The 17,486-nt window shown below is 36.9% G+C and overlaps 1 long non-coding RNA gene across 2 annotated transcripts; it reads right to left on the reverse strand.

Annotated features, from left to right (window-relative positions):
* Positions 1 to 5,958: 5,958 nt before the first annotated feature.
* Positions 5,959 to 13,569, reverse strand: LOC110906061. Of its 2 annotated transcripts, XR_002573623.2 has the most exons (4): positions 13,431 to 13,569; positions 12,820 to 12,876; positions 6,723 to 6,779; positions 5,959 to 6,186 (listed from the first exon to the last, which is right to left on the reverse strand). It is a non-coding gene; the product is annotated as an uncharacterized LOC110906061 (long non-coding RNA). The 2 variants fall into 2 exon arrangements; XR_002573624.2 differs by lacking the exons at positions 12,820 to 12,876; positions 13,431 to 13,569 and adding an exon at positions 7,333 to 7,466.
* Positions 13,570 to 17,486: the final 3,917 nt, after the last annotated feature.

Here is a 17,486-nt window from a genome sequence, read left to right on the forward strand (position 1 = left end):
GCGGAAACATCGGGATGAGACGAAGTGTGTAGATTGCTCAAAACGTCATAACACTATGTGACAATAATTAATTTAAATTCAAATTTCATTTCAAAACTAAATGTCATACATAATTCAAAAGGAAATAACAACTTTGTTTCATAACATAACATAACAAACAAAATGATAGATTAATCTAGGTGTGTATCTAGTCCACCCTAAACTTGTTTCATGAATCATCCATACTTCAAAAATCAACCTGCAACATGTATTAAAATAGAGTTTCAATGCAAAAGCAAAGAGCGAGTATACAAGTTTGTTTACATAGCATAATAGAATAAAAACTCATATCCAACATGAACATAATAAAATAGTTTAAACGTGCTAGTTTACGTAGTCCAAGTGATAGCCCAAGTTTCCCAATGCGTTTAAAGTACCTAACCCAAAGTTTAACGGGAGGTTGATATGTCTCCTCCTAACAATACCCCAAAGACTAACGGGGAGGTGCATTACTCCTATAGCGCTACTATTGTTAAGGCGGAACTACACACAAGAATTAAACGTTCACATTGCACAAAAGTCTCAAGATTCACAAGTTTCATGTTTCATGTTTAAATGGATAGAGTAAGTTTCAAATAAGTTTCAAGTGTCGTGTGCGTTTAATATAGAATACATGTTGCACCCAAAGTGTTTAAAAGTAAAATGGGTTCGAGTATACTCACGGTTTACAAGTGGTGACTTGAATTTCCGAGAGCAAGTTTGTAGATGAGTTAGTTTGGAGCACCTTGTCCTTCTACACAAGGAAACGTAGGTGTGTGAGTTTGGCGTATACGGAAGATTATAGATTCGGAGTTTAAAATATAAAGAAAGTAACATAGGTAAAAATAATCATCTTGTACACATAACTCTTGTTCTTGACACTATTGGAACTCAAAAGAGTTGGTATGATTTCATGGATTCTAAGATCCATTAGAGTCGTAACAAGGGCATGGTCATAGATGATGTAACGTCCACTTAACAAATAACTATTAAGTCATCATCAAGTCTTAGTTACTTAGATGTTTACGTATAGAATAATTTAGATATTATATAGTTTTACAAGTCCTAAGATTCAAGCATGAGGTAGGAGATTAATGTCTCCATTTAGGTACCTCTTTGTGTCATAGAATACATACATGAGGTAGGAAGAACAAGCTTCCATTTAGGCACCTCTATTGTTCACCACTACGCTTGTTGTTATAAACGACAAGGAGGGTCATGAACATACAAGTATCAAGGTATAAACAACAACTAATCTATAGTAAAACATCAAGTAATGAGTGGATTCTTATGAAGGATAGCCCAAGCTAATCCAACCATCACACATACATCAAGCTTCACACTTGAACACTACTTGTGGGTAAAACCCTAATTAAAACAGAAAGTTTATGAGGTTTTAACCTCTGATTTAGATGTCTCAACCATGTTTTTAAGCTTAACCAACCATGAGAGGGGTTGTAAGCATTAGGACATTGGTTTGAGATGTGTTTCACACAAGTTAGATGAAGTTTGCATAAGTTTGAAACAAAACAGAAAGTTTTAGTCCATTTTAGGGCAAATCCAAGCCTGATTCTTCCAAGGAAAAACCAAGGATTCAAACCCAAGGAAATAACAAAGCAATAGGAAGAAGAACCAAGTGATTTGGTTGAGAAATGAGCAAGTTACACTCACTTTTGTAAGTCTTCACGAATCTGTCCAAAACTCAGATTCTCAGCTGATTAGAGAGTAGTTTAGTGAAGATTAGAGAGTTGTGAAAGTGTCAAATGGGTTGGAGAAGGTGGGTATTTATAATGGAGGAGTTAGAAGGTGATTGGAGGTGATTAGAGGTGGATTAAAGGTGATTGGGTGGTTTAGGTTAATGGGATTTCGTGCACAAAGCTGGAAGAAAACACAATCTGCCGAAACAAGGGCCTCGCGTGACGCGAGGGACCTAGGCGTCACGCGGCGGGTATGGTCTCCCATCTTTCGTTTTGTGACACTTTAGTCCCTGAAGTTTGTTTTTAATCCCTTTTGGTGCAAACTTGAGAGTTTAGGGACTTGTTTTGATATAAAAGCATAGTATAAGGTGTAGTTAAGCATGATGATCATAACCAAAGTATATTTAAGCGTATAAATGTCATAACCAAGTATCGTTCTCGTTCAAAACACGTTCAATGCATAAGTTTAGATTAATTACAAGTTTCGCACATAGTTTCCAAGAATAACGATTAAACATCGATTGATTCACCAAATCGAACATACGAGCATACATAGAATGCGTATAACATAAACGTAACAAAATACAAGCTTCATAAATGATCCAAGTCTCGTTTTGATAATGATTACAATGAAAGGAGCGATTATAAGAATACAAGGTTTCCAAAAATAGTATTTCAAGCAATGGTTTCTAAATAGGGAAATTATGAAAACGCAGGGCGTTACACCATCCACCACCACCTCTACAACCGGGAAACCTTCTCCCGACCACCACATATGACCACCATTCACCACCGCATCATCACTCTATCCAGCACTGTCACACCACACCAAAACCACCACTCCATCACCCCCTGCAACTCCATCATCCCCCTACAACTCCATCATCCCATCTTCTTCACAAGAACACCCGTATCAAAGACCAGAACAACACATATATTAAAGAAAGATCTACCTGACGGGAAAGAGGACAAGAAGAAGACAACTCTTCATGAACAAGATCACCGGTGGCGATATGAGGGACACCGAGAAGATTCGATAACCGACTAGCATAGGTTCCCCTTCCGACACCGGGGCATCCAAGAAACACCTACTGGTGTAACAACCCGTGTTATGAAAGTCAAAGTCAAAGTCAAGATTGAAGTCAAAGGAAGAAAAGATTGCTAACTGCGATCTATCACTCCTTGCTTAATTACTAATTTGACTTCTTTGACTTGTAATCTGTAACACCTCGTAAAATCATACCCAATAAAATAAAGACACGTGTCATGCAAGATAAACGTGTCATGAGACCGGATCAAATTAAAGGATGTATGGTAGGATTTAAAAGTGTCGACATGTTAATAAATACCTCTGAGCGACCTATTCATAAATCCCAAACCTTAGAATATTCCATAAACATTCAACATATTCAAATCCGGTCAATTTGATAATCTAAATTGGTAAAAGAATTTGGTTTTATGATTCTTACGACAAGTCCCTTTAAAAGCATTCAACACAAGAATCCAAGGCAACATAAGTGCATGGCTAGGCATGCATGCCCTTTCAGAACTGATTATATGGTCCCACACTGTTGCAAAAGACCCAAGATTCGAATTATGAAAGATTGCATGGTCAAAGCTTGAAAGTTTGCAAGATTTTGTCTTCTGATGAAGGCTTACGGACCGTGTCTTTATTTATTTAATTATGCCAATAAAATAAAGACACGTGTCATCAAAAACTTTGGTATTAAATGATCTTTATGCAAGAGTGTTGTTTGATTCTGGTGCTGATAAGTCGTTCGTAGATAATAAGTTTTGTGAGTTGTTGAATTTGCCTGTTAAAACCTTAAGTGTGAAATATGAGGTCGAATTAGCCGATGGAACCATAGAAACAGCCTCTACTGTGTTAGATGGATGTGTTATATCCATTAGGAACTACTCTTTTCCATTATCCTTGCTTCCTTTGAAATTAGCCGGATTTGACATAGTTTTAGGCATGGATTGGTTGTCTAATAACCAAGCCCAGATCGTTTGCAACAAGAAACAAGTGGTGGGCAAGACTCCATCTGGTGAGTCACTTACCATTCAAGGAGATACCCGGTATGGATTACCTGAGCAAGTGTCTATGCTCAAAGCATCTAGGTGTCTGAAGAAGGGTTGTGTCATTTATATGGCACAGGTGACTATTGATGAGCAGAAGCCCAAGGTTGAAGATATTCCAGTCATTTCTAAATACCCTAAAGTATTTCTTGAAGAACTACCTGGTTTACCACCAGATAGGCAAGTAGAATTCAGAATTGACATCATCCCTGGAGCAGCGCCTGTCGCAAGAACACCTTATAGGCTGGCACCAACAGAGATGAAGGAATTGAGGACACAACTAGATGAATTGCTAGCCAAAGGTTTCATTAGACCTAGTTCGTCTCCTTGGGGAGCGCCAATCCTATTTGTCAAGAAGAAAGATGGGTCGATGCGTCTGTGCATCGATTACCGTGAGCTTAATAAGGTTACTATCAAGAATAGGTATCCTTTGCCCAGGATCGACGATCTGTTTGATCAGCTACAAGGGGCAAGCTACTTTTCTAAGATCGATTTGAGGTCAGGCTATCATCAATTGAAGGTTAAAGATGAAGATGTACACAAGACTGTGTTTAGGACTCGCTATGGTCATTATGAGTTCCCAGTGATGCCTTTTGGGCTCACTAATGCACCTGCCGCATTCATGGATCTCATGAATCGCGTATGCAAGCCCTATCTAGATAAATTTGTCATCGTCTTCATCGATGACATCCTCATCTACTTGAAGAGTCAAGCTGACCACGAGAAGCATCTCCGTTGCATTCTGAAACTGCTTCATCAAGAAAAGCTCTATGCCAAATTTTCAAAGTGTGAATTTTGGCTTCCTGAAGTCCAATTTCTTGGACATGCTGTTAGTGAGCATGGTATCAAAGTAGATCCCGCTAAGGTTGAAGTTGTTATGAACTGGCAAGAGCCAAAGATGCCTACGGAGATTCGCAGCTTTCTAGGACTGGCAGGATACTACAAGCAATTTATTGAAAACTTCTCAAGAATTGCAGCACCCCTGACTTTACTCACCCGCAAGAATAGCAAGTTTAATTGGGGGCCTAAGCAACAAGAATCTTTTGATATTCTGAAGCAGAAGTTGAGCAACGCTCCAGTATTGACATTGCCTGATGGAATCGATGAGTTAGTGGTATATTGTGATGCATCACACACCGGCATAGGTTGTGTGCTTATGCAGAAAGGCAAAGTTATTGCCTATGCTTCACGTCAGTTAAAGGTGCACGAGAAGAATTACACCACCTATGACTTGGAGCTGGGTGCCGTTGTATTCGCACTAAAACTATGGAGGCATTATTTGTATGGAACAAAATGTGTGATCTATTCTGATCACAAGAGCCTTCAACACTTGTTTAATCAGAAGGATTTAAATATGAGGCAGCGACGATGGATGGAAACTTTGAATGATTATCATTGTGAGATAAGATACCATCCTGGCAAGGCGAATGTAGTCGCCGATGCCTTAAGTCGAAAAGAAAGAGTGAAGCCTATAAGAATCAATGCCAAGAGCATTGAGATAAAGAATAGTTTGAATGAAAGGTTGTTAGCTGCGTAGAACGAAGCTGTTTTGGAAGCTAACTATCCTGATGAAAAGCTAGGAGTAACTAAAGAACAGCTGTCCTATGGCAAGGACGGAATCCTAAGATTAAATGGACGAATATGGGTTCCATTTTATGGAGGACTTCGGGATGTTATTCTCCAGGAAGCCCACAGTTCTAAATATTCCGTTCATCCTGGAGCTGATAAGATGTACCAGGATCTGAAGGCAAACTATTGGTGGATAGGCTTGAAGAAGTCTATAGCCGCCTATGTAGCTAAATGTTTGACATGCGCTCAAGTCAAGGCTGAACATCAGACGCCGTCAGGTTTGCTACAACAACCTGAACTTCCCACCTGGAAGTGGGAGATGGTGACAATGGATTTCATCACCAAGTTGCCAAAGACAAAGAAAGGAAATGATACTATATGGGTGATAGTAGATAGATTAACTAAGTCAGCACATTTCCTACCCATTAAGGAGACTTACAGCTCCGACATGTGTAACGCCCACTTTTTCACATTCGAAAATAATAGTAACCACATACTAATTTTTAACAAAAATTGGGCATGACTCGTTCGTACTATATGCAATTCCTGCTTTTAATAATCACCATTCAAACTAAATTCTATGACACGTTTCAAAAGACATATAAGTTATAACCATATAAGATTCCATCAAAAGTGTTTTGTCCGAACTACCAAAAATAAGATTTAAAATCCTAATTTACTTACGAAACATCTTAGACATAAACTTAACATTTACATTGTGAAAGTGTTTTGACCCATTTATAAAGACGACTAAACCGGAAGCGCATAAAGGGCGATGTAGTGTGTTCGATCCAAGCTCGACATTATCAAGAGTGAGATTCACCTACATCCATAACACAAACTTACAAGTTAGTTCGGTTAGAAAAAACATATTACTAATACAATTTGCTTTTCTTCATTATTTGACCCATTACCGGGTAATTACATGTTTATATAATTTCATTCGAACTTTTCATATGACAATTCCGTTTAACGGATATAGCACCATTTTAGTTTCCATCATCATTATTCATCATACTTCAACCGACCCGTTCTCACGGATCATGCTTATTCTTACCTTATCAATTTTTATACTTCACTAGTTTGACTTGTAAAAGTCAACGCTTAGATACCTTAACTTCATGACAATTTCATCTTATTTGACCCGTTTAACTATGGGTCAATACATCATCAAGAACACTTCATTCTCATACTTTAGACCCATTCGTACGGGTCGTCAATAGACTTTTCCCCTTTTCAACAAACAATTCGCATTAAGACATTTTACTATAAATTTCCACATAAAACATTGAACAAATATTTACCTGAGAACTAACACAAAATCTACATTCTACATAAGCGAAGTTCAAGTGAACTTACCGGAGTTGTGCGCTCCTATTGCCTTTGCTTGGCTTGATTTTCCTCCTTTCTTCGACCCTATAAGGTGCATCACATTCGCCTTTAGCTTTCGCATTATACATTGCTTTCACGCATTTACATCATTACTATAACGTTCATTATTCGTGTTCATATTTCATGCCATCATTAGATCATTAAAAACTACAATTTTTCATGTTCATACATAACCAATTCAGCTCAAGCATTTCATCCAACACCTTATGTGCGTACAACTTAACTAGCACAATGTACAAGCATATCAAACGCATCTCTACCAAGCCATTCTAAAATCACGGCAATACATCGCAAACACATAAATTCTTCAAATATTCAGATTATTATAACATCATTATGCATATATTAACCTTACCCATCAAACTACATCAAGAATTAACACATGCATCATCATCACTAATCATATCTCACGACTTCAAATGGGTTTCTCATGAACACATCTAGAATTCGAAAATGTACATCTAATTCATGCTTCATGGGTTAACATTAACCCATTACTTCCCTAATTTCACAAAAATTAACGGATTCGTTCATCACTTGTTCATCTATGTTCATCAAATAAAAAGGGGTAACTTACCTTGGCTTAGAAATGGTAGATGTTAACAATATCACTTCACATTAATAATTTTCAGCCATGATTCTTCCTTAAAATGCAGATTTGGGGGTAAAATTATCAAGGTTTTCTTCTTCCCTTCTCTCCTCTCTCTCTTACACGACACACACCCACATACCTAGTTAAATTCTGCATTTTGTTTCTTTTTTGTTAATTTCTTTTACCTAATGTTCATTTCAGCCCTTCCTCTTTTAGAACATATCATCCTTACACCCAAGTTCTTAACTAGGTTATATTTTCTTTACCAACCTTATAAGTATTAAACATCTAACTTACATAAGGTGATAACCGGCTTCTATTATGGTAAACATCTAAAATCATCGTTTTTAGTATTTAGTGCATCAACATATTATATTAAATAAATCATACTAAATTTTTTGGGGTGTTACAAGTCTACCCTCCATAAAGAAGGTTTCGTCCCTGAAACCTGAATACATACTTTTTGACAGGTCTACTCGTATCCCTTCGTAATTACATACCTCGAACTTCGACAACATGCTTTCATTCGATCATCCATCATGTTGAATCGATTATTACTACTTTAAAACTTGTCTAATACACAAAGTAAATCAACCTTGCATGATTCAATGCTATCCTATTACGTTATTCCAGGATCATCGTTTATTTGTTCAAGCCGATTTCTTAAAACTTATTTGTCAAGTTAATCATTCTCGCGTACCTCTACATTTACTTAGGGAATGATTATCATAATATTCATACTTGTTCATTCCTAGACATTTACATAAAATCATAAGTCATACATCATTTCGATAGTTTCCAACTAGTTAGCTTCTACATACATCCCACTCTTCTCGGGCCGATATTGAGCAAAATTTCTTTCATGGTGCTTGCTTGATAATTCCTTTCATACTTTTCTTGCGGCACCTACGTGTGATCTCTACCTGAGACCAATATTTCTTTCATTGATGATATATCATATCTACATGGTTAACCACAATTTAATGCATACATTTATACTTGCCGGGTGTATACTAACTTGCTCTAACTTCTCTACCGTATATCCCTTGATTACAAGGGCCAACATAACGCTTTAATCACGCTATTAGTATGATCGAGTAATCAATACTTGCATTTGTGTATTCATATTACACTCGAGGTGTCATACGCAACTATACTTGTCATCACATCCCATAGTCGTCGTACATACGTCATTCCTTCTAGCAATTGTAATGCTAAAGCAATTACCTAACAGGCTCTTACATACAATTAAATCGTTCCAAAATATTTGCTAAAGCATCCTAATTATAACCTCCATATAAATAAGACACGTATGTACAGACTTATGTACATACCCACTCCTACTCATGATTACTTACAAGTTTCAGCTATTGAAATGAAATTAAAACTATACATACTGGCCCACATACTTAATTCATTTCCCGCATACTCACTTACACACCCCATTCTTACTCACGCTTCATAAACGCTTTTTAAGTAACTTTTGGGTACGTTTCAGATCTTAAAAATGAGTTCCATACTCACCCGTAACTTATCAAGCCATTTGGTAGAGCTGAAGTACATTATAGAAGCTTATCGGGGCTTGGGATGGGTTCACGAGGCCTGAAAAATGCATAACTTTACATTTTGCACCTGACCTCCACCGTAAGCTACGATGGTGCCCATATCAGCTTTCCATTTTAATACCAAAACTCTCATGACTCGTCTATTTTGCATCCGTTTCACTTGAAATTTTTTCTAATTGTCCGTAAAACATTTTCCTACATAATTGACTAAAAATCCTTAACCCGGGTCTTTATTCTTTACGAATTTCATTATCGTTACATTACCTTTGCGCATTTATTCGACCCGTTTTATTTCAATAACTTACCTTCGTCTTAGAATTCTACCTTCGTCTAACAAGGTCAATACTTATCTTAATACTCTCATTCATTACACAACCTTACATGATTCTTCCACATTCATAAACATGAAAATTCTATATACATACTAAGAAGTGAATCAGAATCACTTACCTTTAGTGTCCATGTTCATTTTTTTTCTTTTTTTTTCGTTGTTACCTTTTAACCCGTTAGCCATCCATGCTTGAGTAAATCGCCAAGATTTCCATCCTTACATATCATTACACTCATTACACGGTTAGCATATGTGGGCATACACACAAACAATCATTTTTCTTTTTCATTCATACATTACTTGACTTTAGTTAGTCAATTTCAACATATATAAAACCTATACTAATAACCGCTTCATTCCAAATCTACATAACCTAATGATCATCATTCACAACACATCAATCATCTAATACATAGCACATTAACTTTCTATTTCAACATATGTGTCTAAGAGTCAACGCATGATGATCACACATTGTTGGCTTTAAAAGTCAACTGCCCTATCCATGTACTTTCGAATTATGTACATAAATCCATCTTAAAACAGTAGACCATATTAATAACATTGTATGCATTTCATACTCATACTACATGACATATACATCTACATGGTCACCTAGTTATATCTACATATCCACACACGATCCGTTCCGTCTACACTAGCATTCTCCTACTTAAGACCAACATCATTTGAGTTTACTCTCTTTTTTCTCATACGTTCCATATCTACTCTTAAGTCGAAGTTGATACGATCAACGATCCATACATATTTATTACATCACTCAAGCGTATAGCACAAATTTCTAAAACTTAATTCTACCCAATCATACATTAACCACATTCATACATGGATTTTACCAAGAGTATGTTCCTCATGATATTTTTCTATCAAACATCTTACTCCTACATTTTTTACATACTCCGCTATTATTTGAAGACAAATTCGCATATTATTGTCGTTTGTATTTCCTTCGTCTGTCATCTACATTAAGCATTTTCTACATTCATTACTTCATATACTTTCCATGTCATCTCAAGTTACATTCATGCATTTATACTCATATTTCAATAACTTTCATTTCACTCGTACATCATCATCAACATCGGTCATGATAGGCCATATCATGCATGCCTTTCATTCATAAGGGAATAGAATCACTCATCCTTCTTACTTACTTTCTCGCACTATCCGCTACTCGGAACATATTTTGTTAACAATTTCTTCGTTTTCATCAGCCATCTACTATATCATTCGAGATCATTATTAAAATTTATTCTTTGGTCATGTTCACTTCATTCTAGCATTTTAGATTTTTATACTTTCCTTTCTTTTCTTTCATGCTAGGTGTTAACGGTCCTTTATAACCACACCACATACCTCTCATCATAGGGTTGATAAACTCAACTAGAACTTCATTCACAACTTTCCAATCATATATGTTCTTACTTCGAAACATTTCGATATGACCCGGTTGACATTTCGAGGATATCAATTATCATAGGTTGCATTTTTGGAAGCTTAACGAAACTATTGTATTTGCCTTAAGAAATATTCTACAACATGGTTTAGGAAATATGTTAATATGCTTAACATATTTCAATAACTTTCATTCTCTTACTTATTACACATTCGTTAATTTCACACACTTTTCACTTCGTTACATGTTACTTCACGTCATCATGCTTAAGTCTTATTGACCTTTGTCCTTTTAATTATGGTTATTATGCTTTTATTTCATAATTCGGGTGTTAATGGCCACTTCGTAACCACACCGTATACCATTCATCATCTTCGGTGTTAACGGCCGCTTCGTGACCACACCGCATACCATTCATCATTCTCGGTGTTAACGGCCACTTCGTGACCACATCGCATACCATTCATCATTCTCGGTGTTAACGGCCACTTCGTGACCACACCGCATACCATTCATCATTCTCGGTGTTAACGGTTACATAGTGACCACACCACATACCTTTCGTCATCATAGGGCATCATCTTTACCATCATCATTGGTAGTATCATTAGTTGTTAAGATATACATGCTTTCCTATTATGAGAATTTAAAATTTCTTAAGGTTCCCTTTTACATTCGTGTACCATACTTTTCATTGATTCGTAATAATGCACCAAATTTAGTCCAAATGATCCCTTTCTATCTTATACTACTTCCTAGAAGTTTATTGAGACCTTTAGAGGCGCTTTATGGCATTCGGAGCTTGGAATACATCAAACAAGACAAACAAAATAAATCAGAAAAATAAGTCCAGGGAGTGGCGTCGGATCTTTCTGAATCACCCATGGTGCGTCGGCGACGGCCCAACTAGGCGTCGGTGACGCTAAGCCGTCACCCAAAACGCTGTTGTGCTTGATTTTTTATTTTATTTTTATTTTTTTTTTGCCCATTCCGACCCGTTCCCGAGTACCGTAACACCCGAACTTTCCCCGGGGTTTCCAGAATTACCATTTCCAGGCATTACCCATACCAAAACTCCACATCCCTTCCCTTAAACAATTCCGATAAAATGAAACTTAGAAATCATAATACTAAATTCGTACCTTAACCGCGTCTTGGAGCGAACACACGCCATATCTTGAGCTTTCGGTTTGAGTCCGAGCACCCTATCCCGTGCCCGAATCCCTCAAACCTCGGCTCTGATACCAACTTGTAACGCCCACTTTTTCACATTCGAAAATAATAGTAACCACATACTAATTTTTAACAAAAATTGGGCATGACCCGTTCGTACTATATGCAATTCCCTGCTTTTAATAATCACCATTCAAACTAAATTCTATGACATGTTTCAAAAGACGTATAAGTTATAACCATATAAGATTCCATTAAAAGTGTTTTGTCCGAACTACCAAAAATAAGATTTAAAATCCTAATTTACTTACGAAACATCTTAGACATAAACTTAACATTTACATTGTGAAAGTGTTTTGACCCATTTATAAAGACGACTAAACCGGAAGCGCATAAAGGGCGATGTGGTGTGTTCGATCCAAGCTCGCCATTATCAAGAGTGAGATTCACCTACATCCATAACATAAACTTACAAGTTAGTTCGGTTAAAAAAAACATATTACTAATACAATTTGCTTTTCTTCATTATTTGACCCATTACCGGGTAATTACATGTTTATATAATTTCATTCGAACTTTTCATATGACAATTCCGTTTAACGGATATAGCACCATCTTAGATTCCATCATCATTATTCATCATACTTCAACCGACCCGTTCTCATGGATCATGCTTATTCTTACCTTATCAACTTTTATACTTCACTAGTTTGACTTGTATAAGTCAACGTTAGATACCTTAACTTCATGACAATTTCATCTTATTTGACCCGTTTAACTATGGGTCAATACATCATCAAGAACACTTCATTCTCATACTTTAGACCCATTCGTACAGGTCGTCAATAGACTTTTCCCCTTTTCAACAAGCAATTCGCATTAAGACATTTTACTATAAATTTCCACATAAAAACATTGAACAAATATTTACCTGAGAACTAACACAAAATCTACATTCTACATAAGCGAAGTTCAAGTGAACTTACCATAGTTATGCGCTCCTATTGCCTTTGCTTGGCTTGATTCTCCTCCTTTCTTCGACCCTATAAGGTGCATCACATTCGCCTTTAGCTTTCGCATTATACATTGCTTTCACGCATTTACATCATTACTATAACGCTCATTATTCGTGTTCATATTTCATGCCATCATTAGATCATTAAAAACTACAATTTCTCATGTTCATACATAACCAATTCAGCTCAAGCATTTCATCGAACACCTTATGTGCGTTCAACTTAACTAGCACAATGTACAAGCATATCAAACGCATCTCTACCAAGCCATTCTAAAATCATGGCAATACATCGCAAACACATAAATTCTTCAAATATTCAGATTATTATAACATCATTATGCATATATTAACCTTACCCATCAAACTACATCAAGAATTAACACATGCATCATCATCACTAATCATATCATCACGACTTCAAATGGGTTTCTCATGAACACATCTAGAATTCGAAAATGTACATCTAATTCATGCTTCATGGGTTAACATTAACCCATTACTTCCCTAATTTCACAAAAATTAACGGATTCGTTCATCACTTGTTCATCTATGTTCATCAAACAAAAAGGGGTAACTTACCTTGGCTTAGAAATGGTAGATGTTAATAATATCACTTCACATTAATAATTTTCAGCCATGATTCTTCCTTAAAATGCAGATTTGGGGGTAAAATTATCAAGGTTTTCTTCTTCCCTTCTCTCCTCTCTCTCTTACACGACATACACCCACATACCTAGTTAAATTCTGCATTTTGTTTCTTTTTTGTTAATTTCTTTTACCTAATGTTCATTTCAGCCCTTCCTCTTTTAGAACATATCATCCTTACACCCAAGTTCTTAACTAGGTTATATTTTCTTTACCAACCTTATAAGTATTAAACATCTAACTTACATAAGGTGATAACCGGCTTCTATTATGGTAAACATCTAAAATCATCGTTTTTAGTATTTAGTGCATCAACATATTATATTAAATAAATCATACTAAATTTTTTGGGGTGTTACAACATGCTAGCCCAATTGTACGTAGATAAGATTGTATCTCTTCATGGTGTACCAGTATCTATTATCTCTGACAGGGATACTAGATACACATCACATTTTTGGAAAAGTTTCCAACAGTCATTGGGCACGCGATTAAGTTTTAGTACGACTTACCATCCTTAGACGAATAGGCAGGGTGAGCGTACCATCCAAACTTTGGAAGACATGCTTCGTGCATGTGTGATAGACTTAGGTGGTAGTTGGGATAACCACCTGCCATTGATCGAGTTCTCCTATAACAATAGCTACCATACAAGCATTCAGATTGCGCCTTTTGAGGCATTATATGGTAGGAAATGCAGAACGCCTATCTGTTGGGCAGAAGTAGGAGAAGCTCAGTTATCAGGACCTGACATAGTCTTTGAAACGATGGACAAGATTGTCCAGATTCGTGACCGCCTGAAAGCTGCCAGGGATAGGCAAAAGAGTTATGCTGATAAAAGACGAAAGCCTCTAAAATTTGAGGTTGGTGATAAAGTCTTGCTTAAAGTGTCACCCTGGAAAGGGGTGATGCTGTGACAACCGGTAATTAACGGCCTCTAATTACGCGATTAACAAACGTTTAAGTCGATAATAAGTAGTGTTTAAGACACGAATTAAATTAATTAGGCCTTTGGAGTGCATAGGAACGTCTATCCGACTTTACAGTGCGCGAATGGTGATTTACAGAAAAGCCTGTTAATCATTAAACGACAATCACGACTTCGTAATTATATTTATATTTATATATAAATATATATATATCCTAAACACTCGGAAACTAAGTCGTTTTCAAGGCTTAGTTTTATCTCGAATATAAACGGGATCAAATAACCTTAGTTGATTATTTCAAACCATAATAAGAACACCTTTGTAGGGTCGTTTTATTAACGACGCGGTAGAGCTCGGACACGTAGTTTAGCTACGTTTAGTTAGAAACTTATAATTATTTCTTGATTATGAATGCTTTAGTTGCACGCTAGCGAGTTCACATTTTTGGAATGACATCACGGAATCACGTTAATCTAGCTTTGCACAGGAATGTCAAGGTGAGTTCATAACCCCCACTTTTTACTGTTTTACATTTTTATAAATGTTTTCGGGGATGGAAAGACATGCAAGTTTTTGCAAAAGTAAATAACTTTTCGATGAACGAAAACTCATATTTCTCAACCATGTTGCGAAGGGATTTCAAGGAAACTCGAATGGTTTACGAACAAGTTATACAAACATACCGGTTTTACAAAACGTGCATGATTTTCATGACAAGAGACGAGAATGTCCTAGTTACAACAACGGGACTGGGTTGGCATGCGTACGAAAAACGAGACAACTCAGTAAGATCATGTCCCCCTTTTCTTTCAATGTTTCGGTTTACAACTTTTGGGGGGATATACATGTCAAACTTAGGTATGATTAAGTTATGGAATGAACTCTTAGATCATGTGAGCATAGGCTGTAACTGAGGTGCCATTAATCCTTTTGAGGACCAAGGAACAAAGGTTAGATCTAATGGGTACGGGCGAGCCCCACTCACGGTCCAGGGGTGACCACTAGAGTGCTGTTGTGTCCATTGTCGAGAGTTCGACACTTAAATTGCCTACGCGGGTTGAGTACCTCCTATGTCGTCGCATATATTAATGTCATCGCGAAACATTAATGATCAACATGTTCATAGACGCTTTACATACCAACTTATAACACTAAAACTTTCAAATGTGTTTAATATTCATTTGACGCAAACTCATAATACATGTATTTACAAACTTTGACAACGTTTTCAACTTATGTACAAGCAAGAGGACGTGTTGGTCCTGCTTACAAAGACTCTTTTGGGCTCGACCCATTCTCTCTCGTGCAATGCACAAAGATTTTCATGGGCTAGACTCACAGTTTTCATATGATATATCGAGAAAAATGATTCTATTATGTTTTCTCCACAACTTTTAAACTGGTTATCAAAAAGATTTATGTTAAATCTTTTCAAAACAAACTATGAACTCGCTCAACTTTATGTTGACTTTTTCGCATGTTCTTTCTCAGGTGGCATTTTTTTTTTCAAAACTATGGAACAGTTGGAATAGGAGAACCCATGGGAATTCGAGTACTTAGCGGCATTCATTTTCTAGAAGTCTTAGCATATTTGCTTCCGCTGTGCAATGAAGATACCGGTCTAGTCACGCCAAGCTCTGATATTTCGGGGTGTGACAGATGCGATTTGGTAAGAAAGGTAAGTTAAGCCCAGGTATATAGGATCATTCGAGATCATCGAATGTGTAGGGACAGTGGCTTATAAGTTAAACTTACCTGAAGAGCTCAGTGGTATTCACAATGTATTCCACATCTGCAATCTGAAGAAATGTCTAGCCGATGAGTCGCTAGTCATACCACATACAGATGTGCTCATAGATGAGAGCTTGAAATTTGTGGAAAAACCTTTGTTGATCGAGGATCGACAGGTTAAGAAGCTTCGGAGGAAGCATGTGCCTATTGTAAAGGTCAAATGGGATGCCCGCAGAGGTCCCGAGTATACGTGGGAGGTAGAGTCCACAATGAAAGAAAAATACCCTCATTTATTTCAGTAAATCTCGAGGCCGAGATTTCTTTTAAGGGGGTGAGGATGTAACACCTCGTAAAATCATACCCAATAAAATAAAGACACGTGTCATGCAAGATAAACGTGTCATGAGACCGGATCAAGTTAAAGGATGTATGGTAGGATTTAAAAGTGTCGACATGTTAATAAATACCTTTGAGCGACCTATTCATAAATCCCAAACCTTAGAATATTCCATAAACATTCAACATATTCAAATTCGGTCAATTTGATAATCTAAATTGGTAAAAGAATTTGGTTTTATGATTCTTACGACAAGTCCCTTTAAAAGCATTCAACACAAGAATCAAAGGCAACATAAGTGCATGTCTAGGCATGCATGCCCTTTCAGAACTGATCATATGGTCCCACACTGTTGCAAAAGACCCAAGATTCGAATTATGAAAGATTGCATGGTCAAAGCTTGAAAGTTTGCAAGTTTTTGTCTTCTGATGAAGGCTTACGGATTGCAAAGGTAAAAACCCTTACGGTCTGTAAGGGAGCGGAGCTGGGCGATGGTTTCTGAAAAGCGGTTACAGACCGCAAAGCCTAAGGCTTACGGTCCGTAAGACCTGTAACTGGGCAGAATTTTGGACAGATGCCTGTTTATCAAGTTACACCGCCTTATATTGGTGGTTTTCGAAAATCAGGGGTCATGCAACTGGTTTTTGGCATCATAGGGACACCTGGGAACATCTTACAACATTTATAGACCTAGTTAGAGTGATCTTGTTGCATCAAAGTTTATATATAAGGAGACCTCTTGTGCAACATTTGTTTGCTCACTTGCAATTCACTTCAAGCTGGTTTCTAGAGCTCTCTGGTCAGCAACCAAGATTTCTTAGGCTCCCTAATCACACTTAGGACTTTTGTAAGTGTCCTTAACCTTCCTTAATTCAGTTTTGATTAGTTAATTAGCTTAAAGTCAAACCATCGTAATTAAGGTTTGACTTCGAGATTAATCAATAATTATCCAGTCAAATCTCGAATTGAAAGTACCTATGAGTTGGTAATTAT

This window comes from Helianthus annuus, chromosome 14 (genome assembly GCF_002127325.2).
Source record: "Helianthus annuus cultivar XRQ/B chromosome 14, HanXRQr2.0-SUNRISE, whole genome shotgun sequence".
Taxonomy (NCBI): domain Eukaryota; kingdom Viridiplantae; phylum Streptophyta; class Magnoliopsida; order Asterales; family Asteraceae; genus Helianthus; species Helianthus annuus.